We start from the raw sequence: 14,413 nt of genomic DNA, 5'->3' as shown, positions 1-14,413 counted from the left end.
CATATAATCAAAGATTATACAATACCAAGATGTTGCATGAGCGACCAAAAAGCTGTTCTATGGCGGGTCCTAACATTAGCACCCAAAAGGCACGAGGGACGCGCGGGGTTTCAATTCCCTTTTCGCCTGTACTTCGTCTCTACCGCGACCCCGCTGCCCGTCAGTTTCGTCTGTTCGGCAATGCCTTCACCAGAGACTCGAGCCTCAGCACCGTCGAAGCGGTGGTCGCCGATGTCTTTGGAGCGGAGACCTTTGGCCGTCTCAGCTTGCTAAATTGGTTAGTGAATAGGAGTTCAATAAATATTTGCACACTGAAAAAATGTTAAACTTTGAGTGCTTATATCTCCTAAACTAAAACTATCTTGAAAATTCGATTGGAAAATCCTCTATTAGATGCGTACATTAAATTTATCTAAAGCACTCATACAATTTTTTGACTATTTCGGCTGAGTCCCCACTGTGCCGCGCCAAAGACATCAGCGACCACGCTGCCCTACGGTTTCGGCACGCAGACACTGACATGCTTTCAGTGCGCTTGTGTGTGAAGCTAAAAGCCGTATATGCTGCGGGCGAAACCGGTTTATGGCCGTGCCGACCTAGGACATACACACATGTACACAGCTACAAGCATATTTCTGGGTTGGCTCGAGTTCGTGCCAGGCTCGCTTCTTCACTTCTTGTTTAGCAATCATTGCAATCAGTTGTAAAAAAATATGAGCGGAATAAGAAAAGGTGATGCAAAGTCCGGCCGGCAATGCATTGTGAAGACATGCCAAAAATCAAGGCGTACCAATCCTGGTATACAAATGTTTAATTTTCTGGTCAAATTTGGCGCTAAAAATGTTGTGTTGCACTGGAGAATTATGAAAAAAAATTGATTATATGCGAAGATCATTTTTCTAGCGCATATATAGGGAAAAAAAAGTTGAAAAGCGAAGCTATTCCAACTTTGAACTTAGAAATTGAACTGGAAAATAATTCTGTTGAATTTATTGAGCCCGAAATTGATGCAGAAAAAGAAGTATCTAATTGCGAAAAATGTAAAAAAAATTCCAAGTCAAATAACTATTATAAAAAGAAACGCAACAGGCTTCTGGCAGAAATAAAAAAGTTAAAAAAAGAACTTAAATCTATATATGGGCTATACGAGGAGGAAAAAAAAATGCGTCAAAAAAGCTAAAAATGATGGCTCAATAAATAATACAACCAACGGCTTTTTGAAACAAAAAACCAAAACAGAACACCAAGATAAACCAAACGAGGGGGAACGTTGTGAGTTGCTGCGGACACCGCAACTCTACAGTTATACCCGACACTAAGTCAGTATGGCTCTCCTCCGGCAGACGCCGCTAATATTAAACGACACGACAAAGAGTGCGTGCGAGAGAGACAGAAAATCAGTCTGAGCGTGACGTCGGGCGCTGCGTAGCCACTGCAAATTGATTTGTTCCTTTTGGCTATAAAAATGATGTGATCTGATTCAGATTCAGCAATCTGATAGATATGATCATTATCTATGATTCTGCGTTTTTAGTTTTCTTGTATTCTCAATATTATGGATGCAACAGTTTTTCGTCCTTTGTGGGGGCGGAAGGGGGTGGGGCGAAATTTTGAGATATACGTTTTATAGTGAGATCTAACAGGAGTGCGGATACTAAATTTGGTTACTCTAGCGTTAATAGTCTCTGAGATTTGTGGATGCCCCCGATTTTCGTCCTTTACGGGGGCGGAAGGGGGTGTGGCGAAATTTTGACATAAAACGGTCAAGGTCCGATATCACAGGAGTGTGGATACTAAATTTGGTTGCTCTAGCTCTTATGGGTTCTGAGATCCTTGAACTCATCTTTTGCAATTGGCAAAACCGACCATGAAACCTGTGTGTTAGAGAGAGACAGAGCGAGAAAGAATGAAATTGTTTTCTTGATTCTGGCTATAATAATTATACGATCTGGTTCAGATTTTGCACCCTAGAAGATATAGTCATCTTCTATGATTCTGCGATTAGTTTTCTGCGATTTAGTTTTCTCGTATCGTCGAAATTGTGGATGCCACAGATTTTCGCCCTTTGTGGGGCGGAAGTGGGCGGGGCAAAGTTTTGAAATATTCTTGTAGCAGTGACATATCACAGAAGTCTGGATCCAAAACATCGTTGCTCTAGCTCTTATAGTCTTTGATCACTAGGCGCTAATAGGGACGGACAGACGGACGGACGGACAGACAGACATGGCTCAATCGACTCGGCTATTGATGCTGATCAAGAATATATATACTTTATGGGGTCGGAAACGATTCCTTCTGGACGTTACACACATCCACTTTTACCACAAATCTAATATACCCCAATACTCATTTTGAGTATCGGGTATAAAAATAAACAGGAAATCAGATAGATCTCCCAAAGACCGACGCTGTAAACAGGGTGGCAACCACGCAGGCGACCACGAAAAGATGACTGGAAAACAAAATAAATATCGCAAAACATAGTAAAAACAAACAACTACAACCATAGCTACATGCCACTAATTGGAAAGGGGTCGTGGCGCACTGTTTTACATTATCTTTCATTTTTCACTACAAAATCGATTTTTGCACACTTTCTTCTGTATGGCACCTTGGAACCATTACTTACAGTTTATTATTCATACTTGATGGCATTTTTACACTTTATGGTTGCAGCTTAAAGCACAAAGAACGATTGAAATGATATAAAACTAAAGTTTTGATACGGAAAAATTCACTGTTCAGTTCAGTTGGAAAAACTGCCTACGAAAACGTAGCAGCTGCCTTGATGTCCACAAAAACACTTGGAAGATTTTGATAGCCTCACAATGGTTGCTTTGCTTGATGTCAGTGTCGATAAAATATAAAATACACCCGTCTGACACTCAGAAATACACATTTGCTACATAATGGAAGATAAAAAAGGGTATGGACAACAGGCAAAGCGGCTCTGAAACGCAAATCCACCTATTTTGACCAATATACCTTGAAGACAAATCGGCTTAGCCCACTTAAGCCCCCCTTATTTAATTAGGTGAACACCTTGAGGGAAATAGTTGAGGCGGTAAATAGTGCTGGTTGTGAATTCTTCTTGTAGATCCATCCAATCTTTTTAACTTACAAAAAACTCCACTATATCTTTCACCTGAATTGCGCTAAAATTCGCCAAGATTCATAATGCTCGTGGAGAGTATTTTAATGTCCAAGTTTGGAAGTCAAATTCGTCGATTTGGTTATCCGATTTGATATGACTAGCTATTTCATTTTATGCATATGATTAGTTTGTTGTAAGTATATCTCGATCCCGATACCTATTCTTGGTCTATTGAATCCACGAAAATTATGAATCTGAAAAAATTCTAGTGCAGTTCAGGTGAAAGATATCGTGATCATCCGCGTATGTTCCGAGCTGTTATGAACAGAAATGTATTTTTTGTCAACTTTCCAATAACCGAATCGGACTACGTCAGCTGTTTGCACGAGTCCGAAAAGTAAAGAAGGCACAAGCTAAGTTGCCCTAGTTATGGTGTAAAATTTATGTTGTTTATGTTGTTTTTTTGGGTAATTTGAATATTGTATTTGAATATAAAATGTTATCACAGATACAATTATGTTTTTTGCAGTTACTGTTAGAGCAACTTATACAGCAAGCAAAGGAAAAATTACGATGATTAAAAAAAATGCGTGCAATTATATGTCCAGGTTTCTAGGATGGGCAGGTCGACTGGGTGTATTCTGACCAGCCTACGCCGGTATCTGGTTTTCGCAAGACGCCTCGCAAATAAATTAGGTTTGCTTATAAGCTTACAAATATGGCTCTTCGTTAAGGTCCTTGGCGATGTCCCGGTTACGGATATACCACTAGCCAGAACATTTTCTGGACCATTTCTGCTCCTCACGCTACGGATGTGACTGTCGAAAGTAAAACGTGCATCCAGTGTAACTCCGAGGTATGTGTGATTCCTACGCTGCTCCACGAGTTTCCCAAGCAGTAAGACACCAGGGCTAGAGCCCATTCTAAAAGTTATCAGGGTTTATGGAGATATTCCATCGGCAGGCCCAGTTTTTAAACAGCTTGAAGTATTGCTGTAGATTGTCTGTGCCATCATAGACACAGCTAGCCCCCGAGAGCCACAGCAAATGTTGCCACCTTGAGGGTCTGCCTGGTTGCCTTCGGATCTGCGGCGACTTCAGTATCCTTCGTAGGATGCAGCCCTGAAACATTTTGTAAAAGATCGACAAGGTCTATGGCTGTTTAGGTCTCCCGGTGGCTTTCCTGGCTTTGGCAACAGGATTATTTGGGCACAAGTTGTCTGTTCGGAGCAGAACCCAGCCGATTAGCTGCTTGCCAAATAGCACCTAATTCTTGGCCCTCAGCCGCTTATTTTGTTTGTTAAACTGTCACTCATGTCTATGTCACTCATTTGTTTGTTAAAGCTTTGCGCTTGCTTGCCCTGCTAAACGCTCTCTGCCAGCTCGCTCTTCGCTATCTCCGCTTTGCGTCTGCCTACCGACGTCGGCCGAGCGAAGCTGCGCTTAGCGATCGGAGCGGCAATGTAAAGGGCAGGCAAGCCACACTTGCAATTTGGATGTCACGCATTAAAGAACATATCGTAATTTTATTTCTGCGCCGAGTTTTATTTAATTCGAAATAATTAGTCGGCCGATTGGGGATAAAAAACATTATCTCCACATAAAATTTGGTGACCCCGACGTGATCTCTGAGTTGCAGTGTCAATTAATAATCATTCGCGATCGACATTCGTTAGCCCTAGCAAATTTTCGGCGGTTAAGCACAATTCGGTGCTAAAACACACTTACATACATACATACATACACGCATTGCTGGCTATTAATTTCTCTGTCGCGACAATTCGGTCAGTGCAGTGCGGTAGGCAGTGCAGCGAACTCACTAATACACACAAGCGGAGTACAAAGCGGAATCGGACAGCTCGCACAGCCGCACAGCTAAAGGCATTAGCTGTAATCCCTTTGCTTTCGGTTCCCACGTTTATACGTATACAGGGTGTCTTTTTCGGTCGTGCTGAGTGACTCTTTTAAAACCTCAACATGGCAGCACCTGAGCCTACCAATGTCGCGAACGCAGCAATGCCGAGTGATGTAGATTTCTACAAGCACAAGGCCGAGTCCAAGGAAGAGCTTGCCGAGTTAGATGAGGCAGAGCTTCAAGCTCGCTTAGAGCAGATCGAGCGAATGAATGCGGATTTCGATGCCGCTCAAACGAGCCTTGAAAGGCTGGATTTCCTGCAGTTAGCCCATGATGCCCGGCTGGACTTTTCGAATGTTTATGTCAAGGTTAGGTCCAGGCTGTCGCGGGAGTTGATGGCTGCTCGCACGGTAAATGTTGCCAATTCAACGGCTCGGCATACTCTCGAGGGGAATTCGTCGTTGTTCGCCTATAATAGTATAGGCCGTTCTCGAATGCCCGAGTTGCAGCTTCCGCGATTCGGGGGGAACTACATGGATTGGCCAGAATTCCACTCGATGTTCTCGACAATGGTGCACAAAGACCATCGTATACCAATCATCGAAAAATTCCAATATCTTCGTGGATGTCTAGATGGTGCTGCGCTGGATACGATTCGTTCCTTGGAACTTTCTGAGGAGAATTACGACAAGGCGTTGAATTTGCTAATGTTGCGATTCGATAATAAACTGTTACATTTTCAGGCACACGTCAAGGCTATTTTCGGGCTGCAAGGGGTGGAGAAGGGCTCAGCTATCGGCTTGCGCGCGCTCAGCGACAAAATCAATTCGCACTTGGTGCACTTTGTGCACTTCAGACCCCGCAGGAGATTTCGGATGGGTTGCTGATCTTCATCATAGGCACGAAACTGGACCACAAAACAAAGGAGAAATGGGAAGAGAACTTGCCGACGTCAGGATTGCCTCGGTGGTCAAGCATTGCCTCATTTTTGGAAGCGAGATGTCGGATGCTTGAGAATACGGGATCAGCCATGGCAACAAGTCCTAGTCAACAGGTGGGAGAAGACAAACCTGTCACCCTTATCACCTCCAGTAACGACCATCCTAACCCCATATGTAACCATTGCAATTCCTCCGAGCATTACATATCTAGATGTCAGGCATTCCTGAATCTCTCTGCGTTTGAACGATACAAAGAAGCAAAGAAGAGCCGCTTGTGTTTGAACTGCCTCAACAAAGGCCATGAATTGCAGCGGTGCAGGTCAGGACTTTGCAGGCATTGCCAGGCCAAACATCACACGCTACTCCACATTCCATCGGGAGCTGGTGCTTCATCTTCCTCTTCACCGGCCGAGGAATCGATCCAGCAAGAGGCCGCGACTGTGCTTCTAGCAAGCGGGTGTTCCAGCCCTCCCCCCTCGATCCAGAAATCTCAGCCTAGCCAGAACGTGTTGCTACCTACTGCCCTCGTCCATGTAACAGATCGTTATGGAGCACTTATCCCATGTCGTGCCATTTTGGATTCTGCATCACAGGCAAACTTTGTAACATCTAGACTTGCTGATCAGTTGCAGCTGGATCATCGCTCGTCTTATGTTCACATCTCTGGAATCGGAGATTCCATTCTACCTTCAGCAAGTCTGTACATATAGTTGTACAATCCCAGGACGCAAGCTATCGAGCTTCCTTCGCTGCAATTGTCACCAACTCAATTACGGAAATGCAGCCTAACTTCGGCGTAGACGAAAAGGATTGGCCAATGCCGAATAATCTAAAACTAGCTGATCCTAATTTCTCCAAGCCCCAACGTATCGATCTGTTGATAGGTTCTGGTTTGTTCTTCGATTTAATGTGCGTCGGACAGATTCGACTATCAGCCCAATTGCCAACATTGCAGGAGACAAAACTTGGTTGGATAGTATCAGGAAGCATTGATAGCTCGGAGAATAAGCGTGCAGCTTTAACCGCTTTTGAAAATTCCTCGTGCATCTCTATTGACGATTTTCGACCCACAACGCTGGAGTACCAAAACTTAGAGCAGCAATGCAGGAAGCAGCTGCTCGAGTGCCAGGTGCAAGTGGAAAAACTGCGATCGGAGAATCAGGAACTGCAGCGCGAACTTTTCCATATATTAAAAACCTACATATCCACGCCAAATGAAATTCAACTTTCAACAGTTTCTACATTGCCAAATTTCCTGCCATTCTATGCAATTACAGAGGTTCCCGATGATCAAGACATTCGATGATCGTTCGACGATCATCCCAGCGTAGCCGCCAGCTGCGCCCAAGCAAGCATCTTCAAGAGGGCCGTTGGAAAAATAGCGGTTCTGCCCCTTCAGGATGGATCTGTTGAAAGCCTTTGCCTTCCAACGGGGGTGAATGTTCGGAGCAGAACCCAGCCGATTAGCTGCTTGCCAAATAGCACCTAATTCTTGGCCCTCAGCCGCTTATTTTGTTTGTTACTTATGTCTATGTCACTCATTTGTTTGTTAAAGCTTTGCGCTTGCTTGCCCTGCTAAACGCTCTCTGCCAGCTCGCTCTTCGCTATCTCCGCTTTGCGTCTGCCTACCGACGTCGGCCGAGCGAAGCTGCGCTTAGCGATCGGAGCGGCAATGTAAAGGGCAGGCAAGCCACACTTGCAATTTGGATGTCACGCATTAAAGAACATATCGTAATTTTATTTCTGCGCCGAGTTTTATTTAATTCGAAATAATTAGTCGGCCGATTGGGGATAAAAAACATTATCTCCGCATAAAATTTGTAGCAACGAGAGGCAGGTGGTCGGAGCTGGGGTCATGCTCTTCACGGATGCTAGCTGGTTGCTGGGAATAGATATATGGATCGATATATGGAGAAGTCTTGGCAGGAGGGCATGGATCTCCGAAATGGTGGTTAGAAGGTGGGACTTCCTGTCGCTAGAATTTTTGTCGAGCCATTGGTTAGAGCGTCATGCAGCGCCAACCATCTGTGATTGCCCCAAAGCCTGTGCTTCACATTAAAGTCTCCTCCACCCCAGTTACGACAGAAGATTGTCGAAATCAGTGCTTGATCAGGGAATCGATGGGGGCAAATAGGCTGCAGCAATGAAACCATGACCGCCGCAAGCTGAATGTGCTCCAATTGCACAGAACAATTGGTAGTGGGAAATATCCTTCCGAACGAATACAGCTGCTCCTCCTCTGGAATTGTTGGATGGGTGGTCAGCACTGTTACACTCGTATCCGTGGAGCGTGTAGTTTTTCCCTGGGTATAGTTAAACAAATAGAGCCAGCCATTAGTGTTGTGAGCCAGGCTACGGGCGTTCCAGAATCCGATCCTCAGGCCCGACAGCATTATGGTTTTCAGAGAGATTGTGAGGGTAGGGGTGTACCTGCGTTACGCAGTTCGTCGAGGGATTGTAGGATACCTGTTGCTGCCGTTTTGAGGTCCGCTACTAACCTCTGCAGTTCCATAAGAACCTGAGCTATGGAGTTCGTATCCATCTGCGCTTCTGTAGGAGAACCGTGGGCTTGTAATCCGGCTCTGCCGAGTAGTGCCGGCCTGTTGAAGGATACGCTGTACGGCCAACGAGGGGACATTTCTCACCTTTCTAGCACCTAGGTTTTGCGGAGAGACGTTAATGGCGGATTGGTGATTTTGATTTTGGAGGATCTGTCATATTCTGCAGGCTTTCCGCTGCAGTTTGAGCATGTGAGGTCGTCCTCGGTCATGGCAGAAGGCAAACAATTAAGAATCGCTTCGTTTTATAAAAAACCGTTTACTTTTCATTTCATCAAGGAAAATGTTTTCGTTTTGAAAACGAAGAAATCTTGCTGAATTTGAAACGGGAGCATAAATATATGTTTTTATACCCGATACTCAAAATGAGTATTGGGGTATATTAGATTTGTGGTAAAAGTGGATGTGTGTAACGTCCAGAAGGAATCGTTTCCGACCCCATAAAGTATATATATTCTTGATCAGCATCAATAGCCGAGTCGATTCAGCCCTGTCTGTCTGTCCGTCTGTCCGTCCGTCCGTCCGTCCCCTTCAGCGCCTAGTGCTCAAAGACTATAAGAGCTAGAGCAACGATGTTTTGGATCCAGACTTCTGTGATATGTCACTGCTACAAAAATATTTCAAAACTTCGCCGCGCCCACTTCCGCCCCCACAAAAGACGAAAATCTGTGGCATCCACATTTTTAAAGATACGATAAAACCAAAAACGCAGAATCGGTGAGGATGACCATATCTTCTACAGTGCAAAATCTGAACCAGATCGTATAATGATTTTAGCCAGAATCAAGAAAACAATTTCATTCTTTCTCGCTCTGTCTCTCTCTAACACACAGGTTTCATGGTCGGTTTTGTCAATTGCAAAATATGAGTTCAAGGATCTCAGAACCTATAAGAGCCAGAGCAACCAAATTTGTTATCCACACTCCTGTGATATCGGACCTTGACCGTTTCGTGTCCAAATTTCGCCACACCCCCTTCCGCCCCCGCAAAGGACGAAAATCTGGGGCATCCACAAATCTCAGAGACTATTAACGCTAGAGTAACCAAATTTAGTATCCGCTTTCCTGTTAGATCTCACTATAAAACGTATATCTCAGAATTTCGCCCCACCCCCTTGCGCCACCACAAAGGACGAAAATCTGTTGCATCCACAATATTGCAGATTTGAGAAAACTAAAAACGCAGAATCATAGATAATGACCATATCTATCAGATTGCTGAATCTGGATTAGATCAGATCATTTTTATATCCAAAAGGAACAATTCAATTTGCACTGGCTACGCAGCGCCCGACGTCACGCTCAGACTGATTTTCTGTCTCTCTCGCACGCACTCCTTGTCGTCTCGTTTAGTATTAGCGGCGTCTGCCGGAGGAGAGCCATACTGACTTAGTATCGGGTATAACTGTAGAGTTGCGGTGTCCGCAGCAACTCACAACGTTCCCCCTCGTTTTATACCCGATACTCAAAATGAGTATTGGGGTATATTAGATTTGTGGTAAAAGTGGATGTGTGTAACGTCCAGAAGGAATCGTTTCCGACCCCATAAAGTATATATATTCTTGATCAGCATCAATAGCCGAGTCGATTGAGCCATGTCTGTCCGTCCGTCTGTCCGTCCGTCCGTCTGTCCGTCTGTCCGTCCGTCCGTCTGTCCGTCTGTCCGTCCGTCCGTCTGACCGTCTGTCCGTCCCCTTCAGCGCCTAGTGCTCAAAGACCATAAGAGCTAGAGCAACGATGTTTTGGATCTAGACTTCTGTGATATGTCACTGCTACAAAAATATTTCAAAACTTCGCCCCGCCCACTTCCGCCCCCACAAAGGACGAAAATCGGTGGCATCCACAATTTTAAAGATATGAGAAAACCAAAAACGTAGAATTGTAGAGAATGACCATATCTTTTAGACTACAGAATCTGAATTGGATCGTATTATTATTAGAGCCAGCATCAAGAAAACAATTTCATTTTTTCTCGCCCTGTCTCTCTCTAACACACACGTAGTATAGCCGGCTTTGCTTAGAGTAAAACATTAGCGCCTAGATCTCAAAGACTATAAAAGGTAGAGCAACCAAATTTGGTATCCATACTCCTAATATATCGGACCGAGACGAGTTTGTTTCCAAATTTCGCCACACCCCCTTCCGCCGCCGCAATGGACGAAAATCTGGGAATATTCACAAATCTCAGAGACAATTAACGCTAGAGTAACCAAATTTGGTATCCGCACTCCTGTTAGATCTCACTTTAAAACGTTTATCTCAAAATTTCGCCCTACCCCCTTCCGCCCCCACAAAGGACGAAAATCTGTTGCATCCACAATATTGAGGATACGAGAAAACTAAAATTGCAGAATCATAGATAATGATCATATCTATCAGATTGCTGAATCTGGATCAGATCAGCTCATTTTTATAGCCAAAAGGAACAAATCAATTTGCAGTGGCTACGCAGCGCCCGACGTCACGCTCAGACTGATTTTCTGTCTCTCTCGCACGCACTCTTTGTCGTGTCGTTTAATATTAGCGGCGTCTGCCGGAGGAGAGCCATACTGGCTTAGTATCGGGTATAACTGTAGAGTTGCGGTGTCCGCTGCAACTCACAACGTTCCCCCTCGTTTTTATTCCCGATACTCAAAATGAGTATTGGGGTATATTAGATTTGTGGTAAAAGTGGATGTGTGTAACGTCCAGAAGGAATCGTTTCCGACCCCATAAAGTATATATATTCTTGATCAGCATCAATAGCCGAGTCGATTGAGCGATGTCTGTCTGTCCGTCTGTCCGTCCGTCCGTCCGTCCGTCTGTCCGTCCCCTTCAGCGCCTAGTGCTCAAAGACTATAAGAGCTAGAGCAACGATGTTTTGGATCCAGACTTCTGTGATATGTCACTTCTACAAAAATATTTCAAAACTTCGCCCCGCCCACTTCCGCCCCCACAAAGGACGAAAATCTGTGGCATCCACAATTTCAAAGATATGAGAAAACCAAAAACGTAGAATTGTAGAGAATGACCATATCTTTAAGACTGCGGAATCTGAATTGGATCGTATTATTATTATAGCCAGCATCAAGAAAACAATTTCATTTTTTCTCGCCCTGTCTCGCTTTGCTTAGAGTAAAACATTAGCGCCTAGATCTCAGAGACTACAAAAGCTAGAGCAACCAAATTTGGTATCCACACTCCTAATATATCGGACCGAGACGAGTTTGTTTCAAAATTTCGCCACACCCCTTTCCGCCCCCGCAAAGGACGAAAATCTGGAAATATTCAAAAATCTCAGAGACTATTAAGGCTAGAGTAACCAAATTTGGTAACCGCACTCCTGTTCGATCTTACTATAAAACGTGTACCTCAAAATTTCGCCCCACCTCCTTCCGCCCACACAAAGGACGAAAATCTGTTGCATCCACAATATTGCAGATTCGAGAAAACTAAAAACGCAGAATCATAGATAATGATCATATCTATCAGATTGCTGAATCTGGATCAGATCAGATCATTTTTATAGCCAATAGGAACAAATCAATTTGCAGTGGCTACGCAGCGCCCGACGTCACGCTCAGACTGATTTTCTGTCTCTCTCGCACGCACTCTTTGTCGTGTCGTTTAATATTAGCGGCGCCTGCTGGAGGAGAGCCATACTGACTTAGTATCGGGTATAACCGTAGAGTTGCGGTGTCCGCAGCAACTCACAACGTTCCCCCTCGTTTTTATACCCGATACTCAAAATGAGTATTGGGGTATATTAGATTTGTGGTAAAAGTGGATGTGTGTAACGTCCAGAAGGAATCGTTTCCGACCCCATAAAGTATATATATTCTTGATCAGCATCAATAGCCGAGTCGATTGAGCCCTGTCTGTCTGTCCGTCTGTCCGTCTGTCCGTCCCCTTCAGCGCCTAGTGCTCAAAGACTATAAGAGCTAGAGCAACGATGTTTTGGACCCAGACTTCTGTGATATGTCACTGCAACAAAAATATTTCAAAACTTCGCCCCGCCCACTTCCGCCCCCACAAAGGACGAAAATCTGTGGCATCCACAATTTTAAAGATATGAGAAAACCAAAAACGTAGAATTGTAGAGAATGACCATATCTTTAAGACTGCGGAATCTGAATTGGATCGTATTATTATTATAGCCAGCATCAAGAAAACAATTTCATTTTTTCTCGCCCTGTCTCTCTCTAACACACACGTAGCATAGGCGGCTTTGCTTAGAGTAAAACATTAGCGCCTAGATCTCAGAGCCTATAAAAGCTAGAGCAACCAAATTTGGTATCCACACTCCTGTTAGATCTTACTATAAAACGTGTATCTCAAAATTTCGCCCCACCCCCTTCCGCCCACACAAAGAACGAAAATCTGTTGCATCCACAATATTGCACATTCGAGAAAACTAAAAACGCAGAATCATAGATAATGACCATATCTATCAGATTGCTGAATCTGAATCAGATCAGATCATTTTTATAGCCAATAGGAACAAATCAATTTGCAGTGGCTACGCAGCGCCCGACGTCACGCTCAGACTGATTTTCTGTCTCTCTCGCACGCACTTTTTGTCGTGTCGTTTAATATTAGCGGCGTCTGCCGGAGGAGAGCCATACTGACTTAGTATCGGGTATAACCGAAGAGTTGCGGTGTCCGCAGCAACTCACAACGTTCCGCCTCGTTTTTATACCCGATACTCAAAATGAGTATTGGGGTATATTAGATTTGTGGTAAAAGTGGATGTGTGTAACGTCCAGAAGGAATCGTTTCCGACCCCATAAAGTATATATATTCTTGATCAGCATCAATAGCCGAGTCGATTGAGCCCTGTCTGTTTGTCCGTCTGTCCGTCCCCTTCAGCGCCTAGTGCTCAAAGACTATAAGAGCTAGAGCAACGATGTTTTGGACCCAGACTCCTGTGATATGTCACTGCTACAAAAATATTTCAAAACTTCGCCCCGCCCACTTCCGCCCCCACAAAGGACGAAAATCTGTGGCATCCACAATTTTAAAGATATGAGAAAACCAAAAACGTAGAATTGTAGAGAATGACCATATCTTTAAGACTGCGGAATCTGAATTGGATCGTATTATTATTATAGCCAGCATCAAGAAAACAATTTCATTTTTTCTCGCCCTGTCTCTCTCTAACACACACGTAGCATAGGCGGCTTTGCTTAGAGTAAAACATTAGCGCCTAGATCTCAGAGACTATAAAAGCTAGAGCAACCAAATTTGGTATCCACACTCCTGTTAGATCTTACTATAAAACGTGTATCTCAAAATTTCGCCCCACCCCCTTCCGCTCACACAAAGAACGAAAATCTGTTGCATCCACAATATTGCACATTCGAGAAAACTAAAAACGCAAAATCATAGATAATGACCATATCTATCAGATTGCTGAATCTGAATCAGATCAGATCATTTTTATAGCCAATAGGAACAAATCAATTTGCAGTGGCTACGCAGCGCCCGACGTCACGCTCAGACTGATTTTCTGTCTCTCTCGCACGCAGTCTTTGTCGTGTCGTTTAATATTAGCGGCGTCTGCCGGAGGAGAGCCATACTGACTTAGTATCGGGTATAACCGTAGAGTTGCGGTGTCCGCAGCAACTCACAACGTTCCCCCTCGTTTTTATACCCGATACTCAAAATGAGTATTGGGGTATATTAGATTTGTGGTAAAAGTGGATGTGTGTAACGTCCAGAAGAAATCGTTTCCGACCCCATAAAGTATATATATTCTTGATCAGCATCAATAGCCGAGTCGATTGAGCCCTGTCTGTCTGTCCGTCCGTCCGTCTGTCCGTCTGTCCGTCTCAGAGACTATTAAGGCTAGAGTAACCAAATTTGGTATCCACACTCCTGTTAGATCTTACTATAAAACGTGTATCTCAAAATTTCGCCCCACCCCCTTCCGCCCACACAAAGAACGAAAATCTGTTGCACCCACAATATTGCACATTCGAGAAAACT

This window comes from Drosophila miranda, assembly GCF_003369915.1.
Source record: "Drosophila miranda strain MSH22 chromosome Y unlocalized genomic scaffold, D.miranda_PacBio2.1 Contig_Y1_pilon, whole genome shotgun sequence".
In the NCBI taxonomy this organism is placed as follows: Eukaryota; Metazoa; Arthropoda; class Insecta; order Diptera; family Drosophilidae; genus Drosophila; species Drosophila miranda.
This window is presented reverse-complemented; position numbering follows the sequence as displayed.